The sequence below is a fragment of the Lepus europaeus genome, chromosome 14 (assembly GCF_033115175.1).
Source record: "Lepus europaeus isolate LE1 chromosome 14, mLepTim1.pri, whole genome shotgun sequence".
Lineage (NCBI taxonomy): Eukaryota > Metazoa > Chordata > Mammalia > Lagomorpha > Leporidae > Lepus > Lepus europaeus.
Window position 1 is genome coordinate 36,856,251 of NC_084840.1, and position 27,206 is coordinate 36,883,456.

At 37.1% G+C, this 27,206-nt stretch overlaps 1 protein-coding gene across 27 annotated transcripts in view; it reads left to right on the forward strand.

The window, feature by feature from the left end:
• Positions 1–27,206, forward strand: part of DISP1 (dispatched RND transporter family member 1) — a 191,053-nt gene that overhangs the window by 54,151 nt on the left and 109,696 nt on the right. For 12 of the 27 annotated variants that reach the window (XM_062210395.1, XM_062210418.1, XM_062210428.1 and 9 more), the window contains 2 exons: positions 17,914–17,990; positions 26,617–26,770. The exons of 11 other annotated variants lie outside the window; for them this stretch is intronic. The gene's annotated coding sequence lies outside the window, so the exon portion shown is untranslated. The remainder of the gene's footprint in view (positions 1–17,913; positions 17,991–26,616; positions 26,771–27,206) is intronic. 4 more of the 27 variants (XM_062210404.1, XM_062210400.1, XM_062210421.1 and 1 more) reach the window with 1 other exon arrangement.

Consider the following 27,206-nt stretch of genomic DNA (forward strand, 5'->3'; position numbering starts at 1 on the left):
TGAAAGTCCTGAAACTATGTTCTCAATCTTCTATCTACATGGAAAAATATATTATCTTCATTAGGAAGAATATATATGGAACTAAAAACAAAATGAACTCTTTAGAAAGCAAAAAGGTTTAGCCAAATATTGAACCTTAAACTTTTCAGAGTTTACACATGGAAATTATTATGTCCCAGCAGATGGAACTGTGTCACCATACTTCCTAGGTCAAGGACCAAGTTTTCATTATCCCAGCGCATTCTTACTTTTACAGTTAATCTTACTTGGCTTCTAAATGCTCTGCATGCTGAATGGAACAAAATTTGAAGGGAAGACTAGCTTAATACTTCCTCCTTTTAATTTTAAAAGCTGTTTTCTCCCTACCTTTTGAAGATGTTTTGATTAATTCAAATGCTGCGTAACATTTAGAGTATCATAATTTATAAGTATGTGATTTGAATACTTCCTACGTACAATGACTGGAATTTTTCTGTGATTACAGGAGAGGCAAGACTGTTGTTCTCTAGTTTCAAAACACAATAGCAGCTGCTTCCAAGAGGAGAGCTAACCCAATAGAACATTTAAAAAATTATATATTTATTTTTTAAGGAATACAAATTTCATAAGCACAACCTTAGGACTATAGTTATTCTTCCCTCCATACCCACCCTCCCACCAACTCTCCCACTTCTCCTCCTCCTCCCTCTCCCCTTCCCAGTCCCATTCTCCATTAAGATTCATTTTCAATTAACTTTGTAGACAGAGGACCAACTCTATACTCAATAAAGATTTCAACAGTTTGCACACACACACACATGCACACAAAACTGAGAACTAGTTTTATAGTTCTCTCTTAATACAACTCATTGCAGACAGAGGTCCTGCATGGGGAGTTAGTGCATGGTGACTCCTGTTAATTTAACAATTAACACTCTTATGTATGACATCAGTGACTACCCAAGGCTCTTGACATGAACTGCCTAGGCTATGGAAGCCTTTTGAATTATAAACTCTGTCAGTATTTAGACAAGACCATAAAAAAAGTGGGAGTTCTCTTTTCCCTTTTGAGAAAAGTACATCCTTCTTTGATGGCCACTTCTTTCCACTGGGGTCTCACTCACAGAGATCCTTCATGTAGAATATTTATTGCCACAGTGTCTTGGCTTTCCATGCCTGAAATGCTCTCATGGGCTTTTCAGCCAGACCAGGAAACCTTAAGGGCTAATTTTGAGCTCAGAGTGTTACTTAAGGCAATTATCATTCTTCCAATAGAACATTTAATATTTTGAAAAATATGTCTTAGGGATAAAGGTTTTTTTTGTTGTTGTTGTTCAAAAGATATTAAATAATTTAGTTTTCCGGAGTATGAATAGTTTGAGCCCTGTCACTATCATTTCTTTCTTTCTTTTTTTTTTTTAATCAAGTTCAAATGGAAAAAGTGAAAACTTTATTCTGACTCGTAGTCCATTATTAGATCTCATATAAATCTTGGGGTGCAAGAACCTATGCATTACTGTGATCTGCATAGGCACATTCCACTTTTAGTGGATCAGCATTTAACTTTCATATTCTCAGCAAATAGCAGAGCTGCAGCCCAAAATTCCTCTGTTGAGATTCCTTCCGGCTCAGATGAAACTAATAGTTCCAGGCTGTGTTGCTGTCATTCATTACTAATCCAGGTATGGCCACTTGCTGTTTTTAATTTTCTTTTTCTGAACTTAAAGGCAGTGTTTGCCTTTTTCCCATGAGAAGTCAGTGGTAATGTGCCTGAGATTCCAACAACTGGAGATGATAAGCTTTTTCTACACTAACACAATTAGGCTTTGTTTTAGGGCTAGTATAGATATGAGCTTGATGATAGACATAATAGAGTTCAGGACAGGCACATGGGAAGGTATTAGACAAAAGGAGAATGCATTAGAGAATTTCCTCTAAGCTTTGGAATTTGGTGTCATAGAAAGTAGCTGTTTTCTGCCATACAGTATTCATTGATGTCACTTACCATTTTGGGACAGAATGTTGAATTAAATGGATGATGTCTTTTGATGCTTCCTATGATTCTTTTTGATAATAGAACTTTTAGAAACAATAACAGTGTCATTACCAGTTATCATTCTGTCCAGATCAGACCAGAATGGACTACTTTTGCATTTTACATGTCTTAATTGATACTTAAAAAAATAGTATCATAGAGAATGAATATCAGTTCTGGCTTTATATCTCACCTGGCTTTGTGTTATTAGACCAGTGATGTAAGATCTAGAAGTCTCAGTTTTTTGCTTTATAAAATGGAATAATAGATGACAGAGTTGGTATGAGGATTAAAAATATGGTAGATGCAAAGTACCTATCTATAAGGTTCATATTTGGTACTCAGCAAATGATCAGTTATGTAGCAACATAGATTACCTGTCTGTCTGCCAGCCTGTCTGCCTGCTTGCTTATTTATTTGTATACATCTTCTAGTTATTTTTAAAAACCTCTCCCCCTCTTTTTTTTTTTTTTTGGTCAGTCCAGTCCTTTTTTTTTTTTTGATGAATTTTAAAGTATAAATATACTCAACAGTATGGGTAAGCTGCTGGTTATCTCCTTGGAGGCTTGCAAGGTAATATTAACTTCAGTTAGGTAATGTGTCAGCTTTCTAAGAGTCTACATCTCTCTTGGGGAGAATGAATCCACTAGGTCATAGGCTTTATTTACAGTTACTACTTGCTAAGCATAGAAAAATATGGGTTGAGTCTTCTAACCAGCCCTGGAATATATCTGTGTGAGAAGCCGTAAACATCAGGTGGTTTGTTACAGCTCAAGCGAATATGAAGAAAGGGAGGTGGTTAAAGGGTTCAGATATTTAGCAATCTAGGTAAATACGGTAGGCTGACCACATGCTCCCTTCCCTGATTCCCTTGGGGATCCCATTAAAAATCTGTGTTAGAATGGAGAGGTGGGAACAGTGGAAGAAAATTGAACCACATTTTGGAAGCCAGGAAGTAGATATATTAGTACTAACTATGTGCAAAGAGAAGAAGGAATACTAACTGTTTGCAGGGTGAAGCAAATAAGAAGCCATGCAACTGAAGAGCAGAGTCCCCAAAACCACAGAAATTGAGGGTCCTAGATATCTCTGTAGCATGGGCATGCTGATGGAGCTAAAATCAGAATTGTATGAAAATTGTTTTAGGAGGACTAAGATTCATGGATTGCCATTTGTACTGCATGCTGCCAGGTGACTGGTTCTTCCACACCCAGGCAGAAGAACTAAAGGAGTATTTTCTTTTTTTTCAAGATTTTTTTTTACTTATTTGAAAATCAGAGTTACAGAGAGAGAGAGAGAGAGAGGTCTTCCATTCGATGGTTCATTCCCCAATTGGCTGCAATGGCCAGAGCTGTGCCGATCTGAAGCCAGGAGCCAGGAGCTTCTTCTGGATCTCCCACGTGGGTACAGAGGCCCAAGGACTTAGGCCTTCTTCTTCTGCTTTCCCAGGCCATAGCAGGGAGCTGGATCAGAAGTGGAGCATCTGGACTCGAACTAGCTCCCATATGGGATGCCGGTGCTTCAGGCCAGGGTGTTAACCTGCCGTGCCACGGTGCCGGTTCCAAGGAGTATTTTCTACAGCTGGTTGGGTACAGTTAAGGACAGGAGTGAAGGTCTGTCTTGTGCTTAGCATTATGGTATGAGGACACATTGTGATAAACAGACCCAAAAAAGCACTGTTCTTAGGGGAGAAGGTAGGCAATAGAGAGTAGGCATAATGAAGTGATCTGTGTAGTTTCTTAGAAGGTGATAAATGTGAAAAATAGAGTAGATAAGGAAGATTGGGTGTGCTGGATGGAGGGATGGTAGTGATACGAGGTGGCAGAGACTTGGGCAATGTCTTAGAAGACAGAGAATGAACTGTGAGCATTGGGAGAAGAGTATTCCAGATTAGAATGCCTAGTGTAAAGGCCCTGTGGTGGAGGCAATCCTGGAGAAGCAAGGAGGTTAGTATGGTTGGAGGGGAGTCAGAGATGAGACCAGAGGTAGTAAAAAGATATGGGTGAGTAGTGGAAATTATGTAGGGCCTTTTGGTCGTTCAGAGACCTGGCCTTTACTCAGAATGAATTGGAGTAACCTGGTCTGACTTTAACAGAGTCAAATCAGAGTCTGCAAATTGGGTTGTAGTACTGTCCACCCTCTTGTTTTGGTTAGCACACAGAAGACTGACAGGTTTATTATTACTCCTCCTCCCCACTGCAGCCAATAAACATACGAAACAGAATGGAAGATATCTCTTTAGGAAAATGAAGCAGCTAAACAACGATCTATGTGCAGTGACATTGGCATCCACATTGGAAAAGCTAGTTTGTGATCTTATCCTATGGACAAATCTGCTGGATAGTGAATTCTGTCCTTCCACATACAGCTACTGCTCATAATTTTTTATTGTGTACCTCTTAATTTAACAGACATTAGAGAAAAGTCTGTGACATATGAAATAAATCAAAATGGAGGGAAAAAGAATGTGAAAGGAACAGACACAGCGAAGGAGCAGACAACCTTCAAAAAAACTAATTAAAATCCTCAGAGATAAGAAGATATTGGATCTATAAAAGAATAATAGGGTCGTCCAGATAGGATCATTCAAGGAATAAGTAAGGCTTTTAGATATTTAAAAGATTAATTCAATAGAATGGCTGGGTGATAAAATTAAGGCTATCTTCCAAAATGTAGATTTATAGAAAGTAAGGAGATGGGAAATAAAATGAGGTGGGAGATAAAATATAATTAGAGGGAAACAAGGCTGTGTTCCAGGAAGAGTTTGGGATGAATTGATGTTCTCTCAGTCTGTTATATAATCAGAACTCTGAATTCTCTGAGCTTCGGGAAAATGTTGGTGGTCTTCCTATTTATTCAGTGTCTATCACAGAAAGTGTATATAGCAGATGTTCAAATGTTTTGACATGAAATTATGCTCATATCTTGAGAAGATGCATAGAAAACTAAACTTTTATAAAAGAAGCAGCTAATTAGAAGGAAACTTTTTTTTTCAGGGAAAGAAATTCAGTTATTCAAGTGATTAAGTTGGGAGCAATATTTAGATAGTCATAATAATTTAAAACGCTCTATATTGGTTTAACCAACAATTGTGGTGTAACTGTGTTAAACAGAGGGGAAGAAGAATGGTATATGAGAGTTAAATCCTATCCTCTGCAGTAGGAATCAATATGTAGTGCTTGAAATATTAATTTCTTTAGAAAACTTACTTATCTGAAAGGAAGAGTGACAGAGATCTTCAATACACTGATCCAGGCCCCAAATGGCCTCAAAGGCCGGTGCTGTGCTAGGCCAAAGCCAGGAGCCAGGAGCTTCTTCCAGGTCTCCCAGGTGAGTGCAGGGGCCCAGACACTTGGCATGTCTGCTGCTGATTTCCCAGGTGCATCAGCAGGGAGCTGGACTGGAAGTGGAGCAGCCAGGACTTGAACTGGCACCTATATGGGATGCTGGCAACGCAGGCGGGGGCTTAACCCACTACACCACAATGCTGGCCCTTGAGATGTTAAATTTTAAAAAGTGTTTATGGGCATCTTATCTAGAAATAGTTGAGAGTGATAGCTGGAGAAAGGTAGGGCAGGAGATGACATTCTCCCCCTACCCATTAAATGCCTTTATAGAACTACGTTTAAAACGATGGAAATGAATTGTTTTGATAAAAGCAGAGAATGATATTTAAAAGCCAAAATCTAGGTGCTTGGTGTGCTCATTGCTATTAATCTGTCATTGATTCTAAGCCCATTCAGGTCTCTAGACCATGTAAATATTGACATCTTTGTCTGAATTAAAGTCCTGTGTCTAAATTAGGGGTTCAAATTGATTATTTGCAGCACACCTGCATTCATTTTCTTTTTTCCATATTAGTAACTCATATCTCCAACAGAGAGAAACCTAGCTTTATAGTATTGCTTTGTTTCTATCCCTACTATTTTGTCCAGGCTTTTGCATTGAGTAATAAATAATGTTTTAAGCATTTGGCTGACTGACTGACTGACTGAGTGAATGATTAGTAATGGTGTTATCTTTATACATTCTCACTGCCATGACCTATACTTGGCCTGAGGTAGATGCTGAATAGAACTTTGTTGAATAAATAGTTCTCTTGTCACCAATAATTTTGTTTTTTGCTTTTGAATGGTATGACTTTCTGTCAATACTCTTGTTTTTTACCAATCCTTTTTCCAATAAGAAAAAGTCATAAATACAAATAAAATTGCTGTATAAGAAAAATACTTAATTCATTTCTGTTTTAAAAGAATATTTGGATATGGGCAGCACCATTGCAAAGATTTCAACATTTCTAATTACAAAAATTGTAGCTTGCAGTGTTTATCTGGCACATTTTTCACATTTGTCAGCTCCAGAGATGTGAAATATGTTGTTCATCTGAATTCTCTTCCTCTACCCCCTGTTGTCAGGCAAAAAGAATTTCCACTTCACTGCTGCTTGTTATTAAACTGCTATAAACAAGAATGCTTGAAGGTAACTTATGAACAAATGACTAAAGACATCTGATAACCTTAGGACTTATTCCCAAACTACATTATTAGCTCTGTGAGTAATCTGGGGAAAAACAGTAGGGTTTCATTCACCTATGCCCTCAAAGGTTCTAGATTTACAATTTAGGTTTGCCATTAGTGAGGATACCTCTTAAAGCAAATTATTTTTTCTTAAGCCCTCAGGAAATATGGCCCATTGTTCTCTTTGTAATAACTAAAACTACCAACTTTATGCTCATAAATTCTTATTTTATTCCTATAAACTTGTTTAAAAATGATCCTATTCTTTTCTATTTTTATTTTTCTGCTTTTCTTAAAATCTGTCAAAGGTATATGTGCATTGTATTTTGTAGTATAGAACTCGTAATTTTCCATGAGTCGTACTACTGGAAAAGCAGGAAAGGAAGATAATTATATATATATATAATTATATATATATATAAAGTCTAAGACTTTTTCACAAAATTGACTAGGAATTGATCTTTTTTATTTTACTGAAGTTTTTCTTCAACTTAGCTTGTAACATAAGTTACCTTGTAACATAAGTTTTTCCCCCTCACACTTATAAGTGAAAAGGCCTTTTAAGGATGAATAAAAATAGTCTGAGTCTTTTAGAAATGAATCGAAAAATCAAAATATTTAAAGCAGTTTGGTCTTAAGAAAACTTTTCCATTTATAAAGAAAAACTGAAATGGCAATTTATACAAATAGCTTTCTTTTCCTGAGTTAAATTTTTGAAAGCAAATTTCTGTACATTCTTTTTTTAAAGAATAGACATTTACAACTAAAATCTGAAAATTGTTGATTAAATTTTTTTTTTTGTGGGGTGAGTTCAAATTATAGATTCTCTCCTCTCTATTTTGGGTTCTCTCTATACATAGAGATTATTTTGGCATCAGCTTAGTATGACTGACTTTTACACATATGCACAGTATTAGCTATTAGAGGCAGGTATGTTTGGCATATTTCCAAACACATCCCCCAGAAACATAACCCAGATGGCCACTGGTAGAAGTTACTGAAGGAAAGGAAGCTTCAGCCACCCCAGGGTCACTGGGGCTCAGTGTTGGTCTCGGGGGATGCATGTCTGACTCTGCCTGCTTACCTACCATCCCCTGCCCCACCGCGTCACAGTGGTTAAGGTGCTGTTTGGATGCCTGTATCCCAGATGAGAGTGCCTGGTTTGAATCTTGGCTACTCTTCTGCCTATCCAGCTTCTTGCTTTTGTGCATCCTGGGAGACATGGACTAAGCTCTGGGCTCCTGGCTTTGGCCTGGCACCACCCTACCTGTTGTGGGCATTTGGGGAGTAAATCAATGAATGGGGGACTTCTGTCTCAGTCTCCATCTCTATCTCTATCTCTGCCCTTCAAAGAAAATGAAAGTACATAACAAATTGAAAAAAATGCAGTGGAATATTGACAAAAAATGATATATGAATCTTTTAAAAGACATGAAATAAAATTTAGCTAAACTTAGTCCAATTATTGGAGAGCCAGTTTGAATTAGAAAATAGTCTGAGCTGCAGAACCATAGAATCCCACCATCCTAGCAGTGAGAATAGCCTCATGTGGCTGTAGCCCTCGTATAAAGCACAGTGCCTGCCTGGTACTTAGTAGGTGCTGGGTAAAGATCTGATGGGTGAATGGATGAATCTTAGAAGCTTTTGGCTTACTTCTTAATTTTATAGATGAAGAAGCTTAATATAGAGGCTAAATAAAAACAGAACCCGATTTATGTTGATGGTCATTCAACAATTACTACATTTTAAAAAGAAATCAGTTTTACTGTTTTTAAGATATGTAGTAATTGAAACTAAGCCAAACATATATAATAATATGAGATTTTTAGATGTGTTCCTTCAATGAATTAGACCTTTATAGTTATGATTTGCATGTTCTTTATAAATAGGTAATTACAATGTTCTTGTGGAGGTAAATAGGTAGCTTGCTTTCTTGAGTTAAAATATTTATTACTTTTTAATATTGTTAATTTGTTAGCAAACTCTTTGTCTAAGTTACACAATGGTTCTTTTAATAAACTTCTCTCTATGGGCTGTTGTAAAGTCTGCATTTGTTGAACAATATAGTTATCATTGACTTCAGTGTCAAGGTACTTTAGAAATCATGTAGTTCAAGCAATTGATTATTTAGGGGAGGAAATGGACTTCCCAACAGTTAAACTGCGTTATCAGTGTTACATCAATAATTAGTGATACAGCTAGAGTTTTCTCTGTCTAGTGTATCTTTGTTGTGAACAGTTTACTTCCAACCTTCAAAAACATAAAAGCCAATATCTTACTGCAGATTTATCTAGGCAATGATACATGTTAAAATTTGGCACATTGAAGGGCAGCCTTACATAAAATACTGGTTAAAATACTTGTAAGCTTTTCTCCTCTCCCTAGGGCTCAGGCCAGTATGCCGGCTACAAGACAAAATTACTGAGAGGGAGTTTAAAGAGAAGTGAGAATCTTAGGTATCAGGTTTGGAGCAAACACTTGGAAAAGATCTGAACCTCTATTAAGAGGAAGGAGAATGATTGTGAGAACAAATAATGGTGTGGCCATACTGGGCAATATTTTTGCAGGTATTAGATTTATTAGCTCTAAATCTACTGGTTTAAGGCAAAGCCATGAGAAGAGAAAAAGACAAGTTGTAGAGTGATATGTATTATCCCATGAAGAATAAAACTTAACCCTATACATATATGTGTGTTATGTATGTTTTTATAGATGTATATTTTCATAGATACAATGTTTGTATTTGAATAAGCCTGAAAGAATAACCAGACTAAGTAACATTAATTATGTTGTGATATAGGATTTGGGAGAGGAAATAGTAATCTTTTCTGCCTTTATTATTGTATTGTTTAATTTATTTCAAAAGTATCTCTTGTTATTAAAGAGATCTAATAAATAAAAATTAAAATCCACTTAAAATTTTTCATGTTTATGGTTTAGTTTTTTAAGCGGCATTAATAATGGTGGTATCAGTTAATAGACTTTCCAATGGAAGGAAAAAAATTCAGAGCATCTGGCTACTGATTGACTCTGTTCTGATGATTTCTAATACACCAGAATTCTTCGTTAATAATACCTATGAAGACAGGAGGATTTTTGAAGCCAATTTTTAGTTGTGCTTTCTCTAAGATCAGGGTTTTCAAATGTTGATACTTTTGATCACATGTGAAACATTTTTCATCTTTTTTCAGGAATCTCTTGGATTTAGCAGTAAACCTACTAAAGTTAGTACAGTCACCAGTGAAAGATGAATATTCTTTTCCATGCCAACACAAAGTTAATAAATTCTTGCTGTCCCCTTGATTTAGTTAAGACTCAAACCTTCCTTTTGCCTAGAAATAAATTTCTTAGTGTAATCATAGTATCTATTTAAAAGGGAGGGGATAAGCTCTTTGCATTTTGTGAATGCTGGTAAGTTCTAAGGCTGTTGAGCTTTCAGTACTCCAAATAAGTGTAAATTCTCATGTAATTTTCCACCATTAGGCATGTCTCTGGTCTTGAGAAGTTGTTTGCTTGTTTTAAGTCATAGGTACTAATAAAAGAAACATATTTTTGGATGTAAATATTTACTGGGGGCCTGTTAGTCATAGGTTTCATGTAGCACTAACAAAGCTGTCTTCATGTAAAATTTAGAAACTAGTCAACTTAAAAACTGAGAAAAATGCTAGTGACAAGTTGAGTATATTTGGAATGGAGAGAATAAAATACTAACCCATTTCTTGGTTAAGGAATGTATGTTTTAATCAGCTGCTCTTATTTTAAGGTTTATTTTTTCATTACAGTATTACCAAATTAATATTTTTAGTTTGTAATCAAGACCTGATTCAAGCACTATGTTTTGTTTGTTCTTTTGTTTTGTTTTGTTTTGTTTTGTTTTAAGAGACCAGAGTCAGGGCCAGCAATGTGGCATAGTAGGCTACTACTACATGTCCTGGTTGCTCTTCTTCCTATCCAGCTCTCTGCTTATGGCCTGAGAAAGCAGTAGAAGATGGCCCAAGTGCATGAGCCCATTCACCTGCATGGGAGACCCAGAAGAAGCTCCTGGCTCCTTACTTTAGATAGCTCAGCTTCAGCCTTTGCAGCCATTTGAGGAATGAGCCAGTTGATGGAAGACCTTTCTCTCTGTCTTTTCCTTTCTGTCTGAACACTGCCTCTCAAATGAATATATAAAATATTTTAAAAAACCCAAAACCAAACAAACAAAAAGGCAGGGAGATAGAGAGGGAACTAGCCTGGTTCATTCTCAAAATGCCTACAGTAGTCAGGATTGGGTTTGTTAAGCCAAACTGGGAACTCAATCCAGGTCTTTAATATGAGTGATAGAGACCCCAGTTACTTCCCAGGTTCTGTTTTGGCAGGAAGCTGGAATCAGGAGCTGGAGCCAGAACTCGAACCCAGTTATTCCAATGTGGGATGTAAGTGTGTTAATTGCTAGGCCAACCCCCCTCTCACAGTTATATTTTAAAATTTAAAACTAGAGAAGCGCACATAAGAAAGACTAGAAATATACAGACCAAGATGTAAGAGGTTATTTGGCCATTAGGATTATAGATAATTGTAGTTTCACTGTTGATACTTTCTGTGTGGTCCAGTTTTTATTCAATATGCAGGAACTAGTTTTGTAATCAGAAAGTAAGTGACCATTCTCAAAATCACTTCTGCGACTTTCAGTGCTAGGGAATGCAGCCTGCTATTCCATGGGAGGATTGTTTGTCACAGGCAGAACTTAGGTTTTTTACGAGAGGGCAACATTTTCCTTTTTGATCGAACCACTCAAGAATAAAGATGGTTCTGTGGAAAGTGTGGCTTTCCTGTGTGGGGAGAGAAGACTCTGTAACTTGCTGCATAGTCATCCTAAAATATAGTATCTAGGAGAGGTGTTTTTTTTTTTTTTTTTTTTTTTTTAAGATTTATTTATTTGAAAGGCACAGTTACAGAGAGGCAGAAGCAGAGAGAGAGAGAGAGAGAGAGAGAGAGAGCGAGCTCTTCCATCTGCTAGTTCACTCCCCAGATGACAACGGCTGGACCTGCGCCGATCCGAAGCCAGGAGCTTCTTCCAGGTCTCCCAGGTGGGTGCAGGGGCCCAAGAACTTGGCCCATCTTCTACTGCTTTCCCAGGCCATAGCAGAGTGCTGGATCCGAAGTGGATCAACTGGGACTCGAACTGGCGCCCATATGGGATGCTGGCGCTGCAGGCGGCGGTGGCTTTACCCACTGTGCCACAGTGCTGGCCCCTCTGGAAGAGTTTTAGAAAAGCTTTATATATAATATATATGTGTATATTTATATATAATAAATAATAAAAAATTAGTTTTAACTGAGAACATTTTCAGGCCAGTAATGTCACTAAAGCAGTACCTGTCAGTATCCTTTAGAGTTATCAGTAAAGTGGCATTTTGGTTGCTCGTATCATTAAATTTAATAAAGGAACAAAATGTTCAGACAAGTGTTTTTATTTTTGTTCTTTCCTGTAGTTTTCCTTCTATGTTGAAGTCAGAGCCATGCTTGCAGTTTAGAATGGATTCATGGGTAAAAGGCTATTGGCATTAGGCATAATTTGAGATTATAAAATTAGCAGCATAGTATTTCCAGTTTTAAGGGTTTCTCAAAGATTTTTATAAAAAGGTCATTCATACCCTTTGTTTAGGTTTAAGAGAAAAATATTGCCTTAACAATCTTTAAATCTAGATTTTGGAGAGAACATGAAAGATACTCCTATTTTTAAAAGAATGGACTAGAACAAATTATTGTCAATACCTTCATATATGTAATATATATCATACATTAATAAATATGTACTTATTAAGTACCTTCATATGTATGTATGTATGTATGTATATATGAGGTACTTTCATTTATATGTCTGTATGTTTGTATATCCAACATGTATCTATAATTTAAGACTTTCGTATTAAATCAAAACATTTAAAAAAATGAGTTAGTAGAACTGGACAACCAAAAGGGGAAGTTTTGAGGTGGGGAGGGGTATGGGCTTCAGCAATTAGCATTTAGAAAATAGTTATATTCTTTTCTATAGAATTGAAATTTTGACATCTTTAAAGAAATACTTCATGAATATACAAGGAATTACCTGATCTCTGGCTGAAATGCACATAGACTTTTTAGGTTTTCTTGAATTATTTCATTGTGGTCTGCTTACCCTTTGCGTTCATGTTGTGAGGTAATTGAAAATAAAATAATTGTACATTTCAAAGGATAATAATTTATTTTTCAGTGACTTTTATCTCATCTTAAGATTCAGTCTCTCAATTTAATTCTTCCTTGAAGGCGTGAGAATTTTTCTTTAGGACTAGAAGGCTGTTCCAAGCATCTGCACTACAAAGAAGTGGTTTCTCATTCTATTTTAGTAATCTGGGAATGGCAAATATTTAGAAGCACTCTAATACAATGGCAGAAGGAGAAGGAAATTAAAGTTCGGTGGATTGTTCTCTTGTCCGCGTTAGATTTTAAAGTATCATTGTTTAGAGAGGGAAGAAGAAACATTTTTAAAGAGACTGAATTTTTCTCTTTGTAACTTATGAATGGAGAAGTATATTCTCTGCACGTTTCCTTTGTCTCAACTTTAAAGATCTTCTTGTATTGTATGTCTTATTTTTAGCTATTTTCCAGTTCTCTGTCTCTGTTTCCCATGGAATTTGACAGAACAAAGCATTTTATGATGAAGCTAAACAAATTCTTCATTTTGTTGTGACAGGTTGACCCTAGTGGAAGTAAATGATGGTGATGATTATGAGGGCATTAAGAATATATTGAACATCTGCGGAGTATATCTATATAAAATGTATAAAAGTTAATACATGGTGAAAAGTATAAACATTTATTAGAAAAGTTAAAAAAGAAATTCTTCAGGTTGTTGAGATCTGACACGTATAAATACTTAAGTGAAATATGTGACTATGATTAGAATAATGTAATCACTCTGTAATGATGAAATTTATGGGATTATGCTAGTAATTAAATAAATATCAGTTATAGAAAGAGAGTTGAATGACTTCATGTCTTTTTTTAAGTTTACATTTATATATATATATATATTTAAAGATTTATTTATTTGAAAGGCAGAGTTACACAGAGAGAGAAGGAGAGGCAGAAGAGAGAGCGAAGTCTTCCATATGCTGGTCCACTCCCCAATTGGCTGCAACAGCTGGAGTTGTGCTGATCCAAAGCCAGGAGCCAGGAGCTTCTTCCAGGTCTCCCCAACGGGTGCAGGGGCCCAAGGACTTGGGCCATCTACTACTTTCCTAGGCCACAGCAGAGAGCCGGATCGGAAGTGAAGCAGCCGGGACTCGAACCGGCACCCATACGGGATGCCATGTCTCAGCGCCGGCCCTGATTTCAAACTTACATTTTTTTAAGATAATAAGGCCTAATGTTAGTGTAGTTATAAAGTTTAGAAGGAAATTTGATAATGCAGTTTAACCCTAAAAATGTTTATACTCTATGACTCAGTAATTTCTAGCATGAAAATTTATTCTAAGAAAATAATTCAGAAGTAGTGCTGCCACCATCACCACTAAGGATGTACACATGCATGAAGTTTTTTATAGAAATATTACTTTCTTCTATTTCCACATTTTTAAAGTAAAAAAACATTTTTTTTAGAGACAGACTATTCAAGAGTTACAAGAATTTTGGATGCATGGGCATAAGCATTTGTTAATTATACACATATGTGTATATGTACTTGCCAAAAATTCTGTTGGAAATATGTATGAGTACATGGCCCTGGAAATATACAGTGTGTAGTGTTACAGTTCTGTACTTAAAACAAGGAAACTTATCAGTATGCTACATTTGCTCACAAATATATAAAATTGTGTGCATATCATTTGGTATGTAGTTATAAGTATTGCTTCACTGAATTATACTGTGTAAATGACAATATACTCTTCATTCCCACGTTAAAGAAAAAGGAATGGAGAGGTTGGAGGGAGGAATTGTGAGGACTCCTGGAATACTAGTAATGTTCTGTTCTTAATTTGGGTGTTTGATACTCAAACAGATGAGCAGATGACAAAAACTAATTTTTCTGTACACTTATTAACATTTCTTAGTATGCATACCTTTTACAATAAAGTGTTTTTTAAAAAGTAAGCAGATGAACATTAAATAACTCCTGTACAAAACTGGAAGACATTCTCTTCACACTCTGTACTAAAGTAAGAGGGGCTCCAGTTATAAGGAAAGTAACTAAACTATAACTTTTTTTTTTTTTTTTTTGACAGGCAGAGTGGATAGTGAGAGAGAGAGACAGAGAGAAAGGTCTTCCTTTACTGTTGGTTCACCCTCCAATGGCTGCTGCGGCCGGCACACTGCGCTGATCCGAAGGCAGGAGGCAGGTGCTTCTCCTGGTCTCCCATGGGGTGCAGGGCCCAAGCACTTGGGCCATTCTCCACTGCACTCCCTGGCCACAGCAGAGAGCTGGTCTGGAAGAGGGGCAACCGGGACAGAATCCGGTGCCCCGACCGGGACTAGAACCCGGTGTTTCGGCGCCGCTAGGCGGAGGATTAGCCTGTTGAGCCATGGCGCCGGCCTAAACTATAACTCTTGAAGACAGGGACCTGTGTTATCTTATTTCTCTTGGTAGTTATAGCTTAGTAATGTTATACCTAGCACTGTTATACTGTCAGTTTACAAATCTTATTTAATTTTGGCAGTTTTACCTCTTTTCTTTGGCTTAGAACCCAACCCAGGATCCCATGTTGTTGTCATGTCTTTTTAGTCTCTTCCAGTCCGTGATAATCCCCCAGTTTGTCTTTCTGTCTGTCATGACCTTGGCAATTTTGAAGAGAATGTATAATTTTTTAGGCAAAATGCCCCTCAATTTGGATATATCTGATGTTTTCCCATGATTACACTGAAGCTATGCATCTTTGGCTTTGTGTCCTACAGAGGGGGTATATATTCTCCTCAGTGCATTGTATCAGAACATACATAATGTCAATATATCTTATTGGTGGTATCAGTTTTAACCACTTGGTTAAGATATCTGACCAGTTTTTATTCTTTAAACAATATTTTCCCCCTTTGTGATTAGTGTTTTATAAGGAGATACTGTGAGACTGAAAATACTGAAAAATATTTTTATATCTGTTAAAAACTACAGTTATAAACTATTTTTCAAATTAACTTTACAAACACATAGATATAAATAGTCATCTTATCTACAAAGTTATAAAACGTGTACCCTTTATAGCTTTCAACATCACTGTATTTCAAAGCTAATTTCAAAAACCATCACTATTTTGCATTTGTGAACTGTATCCTTGCATGAAATATAGACTGTAAATGTGCTGTCAGTACTACATACCAGTTCTAATTAAGCCATTCTTTGTTAATATACAGTGTTGCATCTAATAAAGCATGGCATCATTCTATAATTTCATTACAAAAATGAAAGGTTCTTTGTCGAGGAACAAAGGAGCAATCATCGAGATATTCACAAAAAAGTTACAGTACATTGATTTTTAAGAAAAACCAAGAATGTGCTAAAAATACCCCCCCCCCAAAAGAATAATTCACTTCAAAAGAGAAAATAGACAGCTCTTAAAAATACTTGGGCTTCCCAACTCAAGTAGAAAATTTAAAGACATAGAAGAGAGAAAGAAAAAGAGGGGCTGGCACTGTGGCATGGCAGGTAAAGCCGCTGCCTGCAGTTCGAGACCCAGCTGCTTCACACCCGATCCAGCTCTCTGTTATGGCCTGGGAGAGCAGTGGAAGATGGCCCAAGTTCATGGGCCCCTGAACCCACATGTGAGACCCGGAAGAAGCCCCTGGCTCCTGGCTTCAGATTGGCGCAGCTCCAGCCATTGCTGCCATCTGGGGATTGAACCAGCAGATGGAAGACTTCTCTCTCTCTCTGCTTCTGCCTCTCTGTAACGCTGCATTTCAAAATGAATAAATAAATCTTTAAAAAAAGAAATAAGAAAAAGAGGAAGAGAATAGGAAGAAAAAAGGTGGAGAGAGACCATTTGGCATTTCAAAAACAAAAATTTTGTAAGAATAAAAATACATTCTGAAAGCATTTTTGAGACTTAAATTTCACTGACAAAGTGGGTAATGGAATAAATGTAGATTCAGTGTAGGATTTTATGTAGAATAAAACCTAAAACTAAACTCCATCAAAATGGAATTGCAATAACAGTCAATGTCTAAGTAGAAATTCCCCTTTGCATTATGAAGAGAGGTTGTGATACAAGAATAAAGCAATGGCAATAATGCAAACTTTAGAATATGTAAGAAAACAGTTTCCAAACACAGTTAGCTAACTGGAGATAATGTGCTCTACAATCTTCTATTGAGTTACCCTGCAAGTAGTCTGTAACATAGACTGAGTCAACTGCACTTCATTGCACTCTAAATTGGCTGTTGTCATTATACCCAAATGTAAACAATAATGCAGACTTCCCTGATTTTTCTAGCTGTAGTACTCCTTGATGAAAACAAGTAATTAAATGCCCAGTAAAAATTGAAAGATGTGTATACTTCTTTATAAAGTCTCTCTGTAAATGCACTTGGAAGAAATTCTATCAGAATAAAAGGAGAGAAGTCCCAAACACAACATCATATACTCTTGAAAAAGTCCTTGTTTGTAAGTAAAAGAAAACAACAACAACATAATATTATCAATATTTGGATCATTTGGAGAAAAATTTAGGACACTAGCAGAAACATACATAAAGAGATGAATGTGTTCTAGAAAGTCTACAAAAATCAAGTGATGATATTACGTTGTAACTTCTTTCTTTAGCAGCAAGAAACGTGGCTTTTATTAGATATGATATATTTACTTATTTGGTCAAACGTAGGAAATGCATGAAGTGATGGTTCTCAGCTGGAAGCAGTTTTGTCAGCGTTGGGAAATATTTTTGGTTGTCTCAACCTGGAGGGGGCTAATGGCAACTAGGATGCACAACATAGCCTTCACTGTCTTACCTGGTCTGAAATGCCAGTGGTGCCAAGATTCAGAACCCTCACATAAAATCATTTGCGATCTCTAACCAATGGCCCTTTCAGAAATACATTTACTAGGTGGAATATAACATTTGTATAGTTATTTTTCTCCTTTGCCTTGCAGAATGTAGTCACTGTTATCCAGAGTTAATTAGAGTTAGCTCTTTCCACTTCCATCTTTGTCAGTGTGGCTGTGTTATTCATTTGTAGTACAGTAAAGATCATTTGTTACTGTTTGTATTCAGCTGTGGGTTCATCCTGGTTTTCTTTGTTTGCTTATTTATTTTGTAAGTATGTCGAACATCATGGTTTTTGTAAGTCAGAGCAGGACCAGAAGGTGTACTCAGAGAAGTGGGAAGCTGCTTTTCAAAAGCTTTCCAGATGATTCTGATATTCATTTGTTTTCAGAACACTGGTCCAGCTCATCGGCTTTGGAATCAGATAGCCCTGAAGTTAAATTGAGCCTTTCAGATATGTGATGTTGGGTAAGCTACTTTCCCTCTTTGAGCTTACAATTCCTACTTCTAACGATTGTTGTGAAGATGAGAAAAATAAATATGAAATGTCTGTGGCAATGCTTGCATAGAGTGGAAACCTAAATGATAGTTATACTCATTCTTTCATATATTCAGTTAGCAAATCTTAACTGCGTTGCCATTCTGTACTGATATACTATGCCCTTTCCTAAGGATACAAAAAAATTTAAGACATAGTTCATGCTTTTGAGCTGTTCACATTTTAGAGTACTCACAGAAATGTTATAGAAATGACCATTTCTGAAATGACAGGCAGTAGAAGAAGCTGAGATTATAGCAAAGCAGTTTCATGGAAGTTTTTCTACAGAAAAGCTTAACTAATGAAGATTATGTGTGTGTCTCTAGTGAATTATAGTTTTAAAACCTAGAGAAAACAAAGTTGCTTGTCTCTCTCTCTTAAATCTAAGTAATTTCTGGCTTCTGGTTGTTTGTCTTCACATCCACATGTACTCACATGGGACCTTCAAAATTTCATGTTATAAAATATTATACATGGATTTAACTTGTTTTACTCCAGAATATTTTTTCATTATATTTTCCATGAACTTTTTAAAGTACTTTTAAGTATTTTTGAATAGTGCTTTGCTATTGTAATGGAGGTGTGAATCATCTTGTTAAATAAAAGGTAGATTCAGAATCAGTTGGTCTGGTGTGGGGCTTGAGAATGTGCATTTACAAAAAGCTCCGAGTAGATGCAGCTGGTTGCAGATCACACTTTGAGCAGCAAGGGTGTCATGGACAGCAGAGAGACTGTAACTGATCACCTGTCTCAACATCTGTGTCTTTCCATCATGTCATGCTTTAGTGATCATTCCAGTGTAATCAGCAACAGGCATCACAGGCCTGATGGACCCAGGGTACCCAGAAGTCACTGTGCCTCCTGGCAGTCCTAAGTGAGGGCAGACATTTGCAAAGCAAATAGTAAATTCTTCATCAAAATGTAAATCCTGTAGAGAAATTTATCATATAATCTGAGCAATCAAGCTTAATTGCCAGCTTGTCTTATAAGAACAGGAAGTAAAACAATCTAAGGTAACCATCAGCTGTAGTAACTCATACTATCCAGGTCAGCTGGTGGACTAGAGAGTCACAGGAATAGTGAGATGTTAATGAGCCAGTTCAAAGTGATGAGTGGAGGGAGGACAAGGGCTGCTCTGGGAGAGCAAGGCTCTTGAGCTGCAGGCAGAGGTCTGGCCTCTGTGGTCTGGCCGTGGATGCAGCACACTGGGGAGCTTTGTGGCAGTCGCCAAGTTAGTGGGCCTCACCCAGCTTCACAAGACAAAGGGTGAAGCATTCACATTGTTGTTTGAGACTGGTCTTCTTTATATATACTTTTCTTAAGTTGTTTTTCTCAAGTTATAAGCTCTTTTTCCAGTCTAATCGCAATATGTAGACATGCATCTGTATAAATACTGTTATTTTTGTTTTATTTATATTTACAAATGTGAGCCATAAATTTATTTTAAAAAATTTATGTATTTATGTGAAAGAGTTACATAGAGAGAGAGTCAGAGATTTTCCATCCTCTGGTTCACTCCCCAGATGGCCACAATGGCTCAAACACTTGAGCCTTCTTCCTCTGCTTTTCCCAGGCCGGGAGCTGGATCAGAAGTGGAGCAACTGGGACACAAACTGGTGCACATATGGTGTGCCAGAATTGCAGGTGGTTGCTCTACCCATTATGCCACAATGCTGGCCTTGACAAACCTTAAATTCTAAAATAACATGTTTTTCTGTTTTTTTAAATATCAAATCATTATTTAGTTCAAAACATCAGACTGGAAAACAAGCTGCAATGGTAAAATGGAGTTAAGGAAAAAAAATGTAGTAGGTTTTGTCAATTTTGATATACTTCATACAAATTCCACTGACTTTGAAATTCTACTTTCTGGCGTTGAATCTCAGTTCTTCCACTTGAGATATGTGCCTATTATTCAATGATTAATTTCACTCTATGTGCAAATGGTATCTTGAGATAGTAGATATTAAAGTCACCACTGATAGCAGTGAAGATGTTTTAAATGGACATTCAGGAAGTGAAGACAAACCTGTAACAGTTAATGAGTGGAATTGAAAAACAAATGTCATGATTTAGAAATACAACTAAAGGTGTACTTTTCCTATTTGGATCTGTATATTATTTTTGAGATTTTCCTCCCAATGTGATAACCACTAAAAACTAAGTAAACTGTGATTAGAGCCAGCTCTGGATTTGTACTTGTTCTCTAAGTGTTAAATCAAGATTTTATTTTTAAAAAGCATGTGTAAAAATAAGATATCATTATATTTTTATATAAATAATAACAAAATGTTTTATTTGAAAATTTTGAACCATTCTAATATAAATTAGAATTTTTTACAATATTTATTTCATGTATCTATCCTTTTAAAATTTCTAATCTTTGTGGTTGGGTTTGACTGAGTTTTTTGGTATGGAAAAAAGTGCACTTCTGTAATTTCTACATTGGGGGTATGTGGTCAAGAATACTTTGCTCAGGAGGTATAGGAAAAAAGTCTTAAATTTTACTACTGTATGACTTCCCTTTGAAAAAAATATTGAGGACAGATGCTAATAGTTTGCCGTCTTGGGTAACTTGAAAAATATCTCCTTTTCAGAACATTCTCCGTGTCTGATGTTTCAAAGCTTTGTGTTTACTCAATATAGTTTAGCTTGGTTTAGGGCCCTTCGTTTGAGACTACATCTATGGCAACATAAGATCTCTCCTAAACTCCAACAACAGAGGGTAAGAGCTTAAACAGCAAGTGACTATTTAATACATTACATTAGGTAAATTGACCTTCCCCCCAATTAATGAGAGTTCTGGGATCTTCAAAGCACACACACAAAATACTACAAATATTACAGGGCTACCCCTCAAAGTATAAATGAATTAACCACCTTGGCACTATGAAGATTCAGGCCACTTAGGTGTAATTTGCACTAAGCCTGCATCTAAGTCTCTTGTACACATTGCTTCCCTAATACTCTCCTTTCAGTCTTTTGGTCATTTCCTATATAGAACCCTGTGGTTCTCATAATTTTTGGTTGGTAGAAACCTTTACTCTTGAAATTGGTTGATAACATCGAAGAGCTTTTAATATGTGAGCTGTATCAATTTTTACTGTAGTAGAAATTAAAACAATTTTTTATTCATTAATTTATTTAGACAAATGTATTACACATCAATTTCAATAACTTATTTCATAAAAATATTATTGTCCAGAATGAAAAAATTAGGATAGTGCCTTTGATTTATATTATATGCAAATCATGGTAATGGCTGACTTAGAAGACAGCTGGATTTTCTTATGTGCTATTATGCTGAGTTGATTGCAGTGTTGTACATCATTTTGCCTCTGGAAAACTCCACTGGACACTTTGTGAGAGAATGATAATTAAAAAGGCACGTAATGATGGAATGTCGTTAGAAAAATATTTTTTACCTTGCAGATCCCCTGAAAGGGTCTCTGGGGTCCCCAAGGATTTTCCTTCTTTCTAAACTAGGAAAGATTGTTCACATCTACTGTTCCTTTCTGTCAATAAACATCGAAAGCAAGAGAAATGACCAACTAGATCATATTATTGTTAACTGAAGGCCTTGAAATGATCTCATACAGTCATTGGCATGTTTGTTGTTAAGCTACACAGGCTCTTGGTGGAGGTTTGTTTAATATGTGCATATATAGTGATATTTTCTCCCAATGAAATTAGCCCTAATTAATTTGTATGACAGAATTTAATATATCCTGTTTTACGGTACAATTTCTCACAAAGAGCCAGCATGTTTAATAAAGCACCATGGTTTTCTGGTGCTTTACCATATGAATAAGTTTTAAAACTATTGTATAGGACAACTTGGAAAGAGATGTGTAAGCTCAAAGGAGTGGGTATGAGTGAATGAGTGAGTGAGTGTGTGTGTGTGTGTGTGCAGTCCCTGTGTCTTAGGCACGGGGAGACAAGAGTATGAGGGAAAACACCTTTCAGTGACACTTGCCCAGCTTGGATAATGGATTCACATGTTCCCTTTTTTGTGTTTCTCCTCTGTATTTTTCTAATATTGAAGACCTAGAGCTAGGCTAGGCTATGGAAAGTCTGAGAGTTACTGATGAGAGAATCCCAGCGATAGGAAAGGGAGCAATCTTCTGAGGCTTAGTGAGCAACAAGCTTGATAATAGGAATAACTGTCACTGTTTCGCGTTTGTGTCTTGTGCTCAGATTTAGGCATTTATTGTTTTCAAGAAGTGCTTATTGAGCACCTACTAAGTGCTTTAAACCACACCAAAAAAGTCAGGAAAGACCCAAAACTTATTTTCAGATAAAGCATCCCTGATGGTATGAAGACAAAGTTTAGATCTCTCTGGTAAATAGTACCTGCATTTCTTCCGTAGGCAGGATTAACTTAGTATTGAAAGCAACTGAGCACAATTGTAGCTGGCTGGGGGCCAGCTCTTTGAAGTTCCTTAACTTGCATGGACTCACCCTGTCAATTCCAGAGGTATAGGAAGCCAGAGGGTACTTTGATGTCAGAACTGTGATGAGAGACCATCTTACGTTGTTTCCTTTGAAGAAGAGCTGTTCAAGACAATCTTTGCTTACATAGGACCAATCATTTGACCTAGAAAGCCTAGAAAGAAAAATCCTTCGCCAAAGGGGAATTAAAAGTAGCTACAAGCGACCTGAAACATCATGTTTACTTAAAGAGTTTTGAGAGAGATCATTTGGAGTTAATCTGGTTTACCTCAGGCAAAGGATTAGTTGTTCAAAATGATTCCATGAGAATTTATGGATCAAGGCAATACATTTCTCAGAATTCTTTGAGCACTGGCATGTTAAACTGCAGACATTTCTGGGGAGGGTCAGTTTATTAATAAATGCGTGGATTTATATAAACGTGAAGTGTGTGGTAGAGGCATTTTAAAAAGCCAGCTGAAAAGGACTTTGAGAGGGGAAAATTACTATCACAGAAGCTGCAGGCTCAGTTTTAGAGATACCAAGTTATCAGGTTTCTTTTACAATGTCAGATGAATGGAAAATTGGAAACTACAAGCTGGTATGTGTTGCCCTCTTACACCTTAAAATGTTGCTTGTTAAGACAGGCACATTTTTGAAATACTTGTTTGAATACCTTAAGTACAAGCCCTTATTTTCCTGCCTGCTTGTCATTCTGATTGGCTGTTCTGACTATAGCCAGAATATTTTTCAAGCATTTGACATTAAAAGAAATTTGTCAAAATGTTCTCCTTTACTCTTAAATTCATAGTTGAAAGTACTTATGTCAGTTTTAGGCATAACAGTTTCTTGAATTGGATAATTACAAATATCACAGCATTTCCCTCACCCCCCGATATTTTCTAGTTCAAAATATTGATGTCTTTGAGAATGGTAGCAGGTCTGTCATCCTAGTTTGGCAGGTTGGAACAGGGTTTGGAGATCACGGCAGCAGAGAACTGACCTTGCTGAGCCATTATCGTTTGGTTGTTTCATGCACTAATATTGAAACTGGATTCAGTTTGGGATTCTCCGGGGTCCTTTGCTATGTATCCCTCAGATGTTGATGGGGGACGTTTCAGAAATTCATAGTTGTGAGTGGATTTGCAAAATGGATCTGCCTGTTAGGAACAACTTGGCATTTCATACCAGTTGTTTCATTTCAGACCATTTTTAGGAGATGGCTTACCTTTATAGAATTGAAATATCATCATTTGGCCTTACTTGAGTTTACCCTATTTACTCCTTTTTTTAAAGATTTATTTATTTATTTGAAAGGCAGAGTTACAGAGAGGCAGAGACAGAGAGGTCTTCTATCCACTGGTTCACTCCCCAAATGGTCGCAACAACCGGAGCTGGGCTGATCTGAAGCCGGGAGCTTCTTCTAGGTCTCCCACATGGGTGCAGGGGCCTAAGTGCTTAAGCCATCTTCCACTGCTTTCCCAGGTGCATTAGCTGGGAGCTGGATCAGATGCCGACAACCCACTGCAGGTGGCAGCTTTACCTGCTAGGCCACAGCGCCATCCCACTCCTGTAGTTACTTCTAAGTGATGGGTGCATAATGGAAAGAAGGGCCGCTGGTAATTTTTAATTTTAGATATGCTAGGCAATAGTAATGAGCATCACATGTGAAATATAGGCTGGCTACTTACTACATGTGTAGTAAGTGAGTGAGATGTGAGTGAAACGGAACAAATCCTTATATACATCATGTTTATGGAACAAGTAAATCATCTTTTAAAACAGTTAAAATTGTGAAGCTATTCATGTGTAGGCCAAACCATCTTAAGAAGGAAAGACCAATCTTAAGAGTTTGTTGCTTTGGTTGGTTTGGTGTTTTGAGAGACAGTGAGAGAGCACCCACGTACACTGATTCACTCTCCAAAAGCCTTCAAAGGCTGGCACTGGGCCAGGGTCAAAGCCAGGATGTGGGAACTCAGTCCAGGCCTCCCATGTAAGTGGCAGTGGCTCAACTACTTGAGCCACCATCTGCTGCCTCTCTGAGTCTGTCTGGGTACTGGGAACTGGAGCAGCGAACTGGATGCAAGTACCTTGATGTGGGACATGGGCCTCTTATAGCATCTTAACTACTAGACCAGAAGTCTGCCCTGAGAAACTGTTTTAAATTTGGAGCTTTTATCAGAATATATTCTGATAGCAGAGTAAATCCTGATGCACATTGAAGGTGACAGATAAACCAGAATATGTTTAGAAAAGTACTTATTTTCTCCCACAAACTGAGTGAAAGCAAATCTTCCTAAAGGTTAACCATATTGAACTATGAAAATTTTCAGGTTTCTTTTTATGTTATTTTAGTGACAACCTTATCTTAACTGTTCATGTCCAGTTTTTACCTGTGTTTTTTTCCCTATTTTAAGATATTTCTTAGTTTATTTTTAACCTTTTTTAAAAAATACATTGAAGGGAGAAAAATACATGGAAAATTAAACGGAAATACCTATTATGTTGAAGACATGGAATAATGGAGGAAAGTATTTTTTAAAATTTCATGTTACCAGCATTATTCCAGAAATGTGTAAGATTCGAAAGGAAGCAGTTTTTGATTTCTGATCTTGAAAAAGCTTCTTTTAAGGCTTTTCCATGTTGCTATGCCATAATGCTGGCCCCAAATTAGAGTATTTTTGCTATTTCCAAGTCAAGATATCCAGTAGATGGTTGGAAACAGCAGACAAGAGAAAGATGGAGACTGGAAATGAGGTTTTGGGAGTCAAGTGTGTTATATGGTAAAGTTAGTTCAAGTTACTCAGAAGGAATGTTTTTAGATGATAAATTTTTATGGGTTGAAGAATAAAAGGTGAGTGAAGAAGCAGAAGCAGTATGCGTAAACTACTTTATTAAGAATTGACAGTGAAGTGGAAGGAGGTAAGGAAGAAGGTGGAGTGTTTGGGGAAGAATGTGAGTATGATTACAAAGCCCAAGAGCAGGAAATCTCTGAGGGTGGGAAGAGGAAGGAGAGAAGCCTCAGGTAAAGATAACTGAGAGAAGTGTATCCAAGCAGGATTTGTTTGCTTTCTGGCATTTCTCATTTTTACAAATCCCAGATGTTAAAAAAAAATACAGTGGAGAAATCAGAAACCAGGGAAAGTATTATAAGTCTCCTTCAAGTTTAGCAATCAAGGCAGATATTTTTTTTTTTCAGATTATTTATTTAAGGATTGTCGCTGTGGCACAGGTTAAACTACTGCTTACAATGCTGACATCCTATTTGAGAGTACCAGTTTCAGTCCCAGCTGCTCTGCTTCCAATCCAACTTCCTGCTAATGTGCCTTGGAGGGCAATGGGTGATGGGCCAAGTGCCCAAGCACCTGCCACCCACGTGGGAGATCTAGGTAGAGTTCCTGGCCTCTGGCTTCCGCCTGTTACAGCCATCTGGGGAGCGAACCAGAGGAAGATATCCCCGCCTCTTACTCACTCTGCTTTTCAAATAAGTAATTATATATTTTTTCAAAAGCTCTTAAAATTCATGTAAGTGAACATATGAAAATTACAGAATAACTTAGAATACTGAGAATTTCTGGGGATTCCAGTATCTTATTTCTGAATACTTAGGATTCAGAAATGCCATATAAGAAATTGATGTGACTCAAAGACTAAGATGAAATACACAGTTAGAAAAATAATCATCTGAATAGGGATACTTTTTTTTAAAGTAGGAAAGAATTTTTAAATCTAGAGAATGATCTGTAAAGAAATAAACTCATACCTCTTATTTGTGATGAGAGATGGGCTGGGCAAGACAACTGGGGTGAGGTTGTTGGGATTTGGAACAGCTGACCAGGGGTAAGCCTAAGGAAATGCTGTCCAGTTGAAGGCTCAGCTGAAGCAAAGCTGATCCATCAGGGACATTCTGAAAGGCCTTCAGGGATCTTTTACAGAGCTAGCCCCTAAGTGCATCCTTGCTCCTGTACTTATTCTAAGTAGTTAACTGAATAATAATGAACTTAGAAAGTGAATTCACATTTTGGTGTTACATTGGCTTATATTTATTTTTTAAGATTAAATGATCATTTTTCAAGAATAATGAAATAGAACTTTCTGTCATTTTTTCTTAATTCCTTTGTGAAGAGATGCTGGGAATACATCTGCAGTTGCACCAGTTCTGACTCCTTATTCCAAGATAGAGGAAATGCTATATATTTTACCTCTTTAAAAGAACATTACTTGGGCCAGTGCTGTGGTATACTGGGCTAAGCCTCCGCCTGTGGTGCTGCCATCCCAGGTAGGTGCTGGTTCATATCCGGCTGCTCCTCTTCTGATCCAGCTCTCTGATATAGCCTGGGGAAGCAGTAGAAGATGGCCCAAGTCCATGGGCCCCTGCACCTGCGTGGGAGACGTGGAAGAAGCTCCTGGCTCCTGACTTCGGATTGGCACAGCTGCAGCTGTTGTGGCTGTTTGGGGAGTGAACCAGCGGATGGAAGACCTCTCTGTCTCTCCCTCTCTCTGTCTGTAACTCTATCTCTCAAATAAATCTTAACAACAACAACAACAAAATGACTGATAGACAAATAGGTCAATGGAACAAGAATAGTGTCCAGAAAGGCTTTTCAACATACAATGGATTAAATGGATCTCTTTGTGGGGGGTGGATGTGTGGAAAGAAGAACCTTGATCTGTATCACACAGCAAATATAAAAAATAAATTAAAATGGATCAAA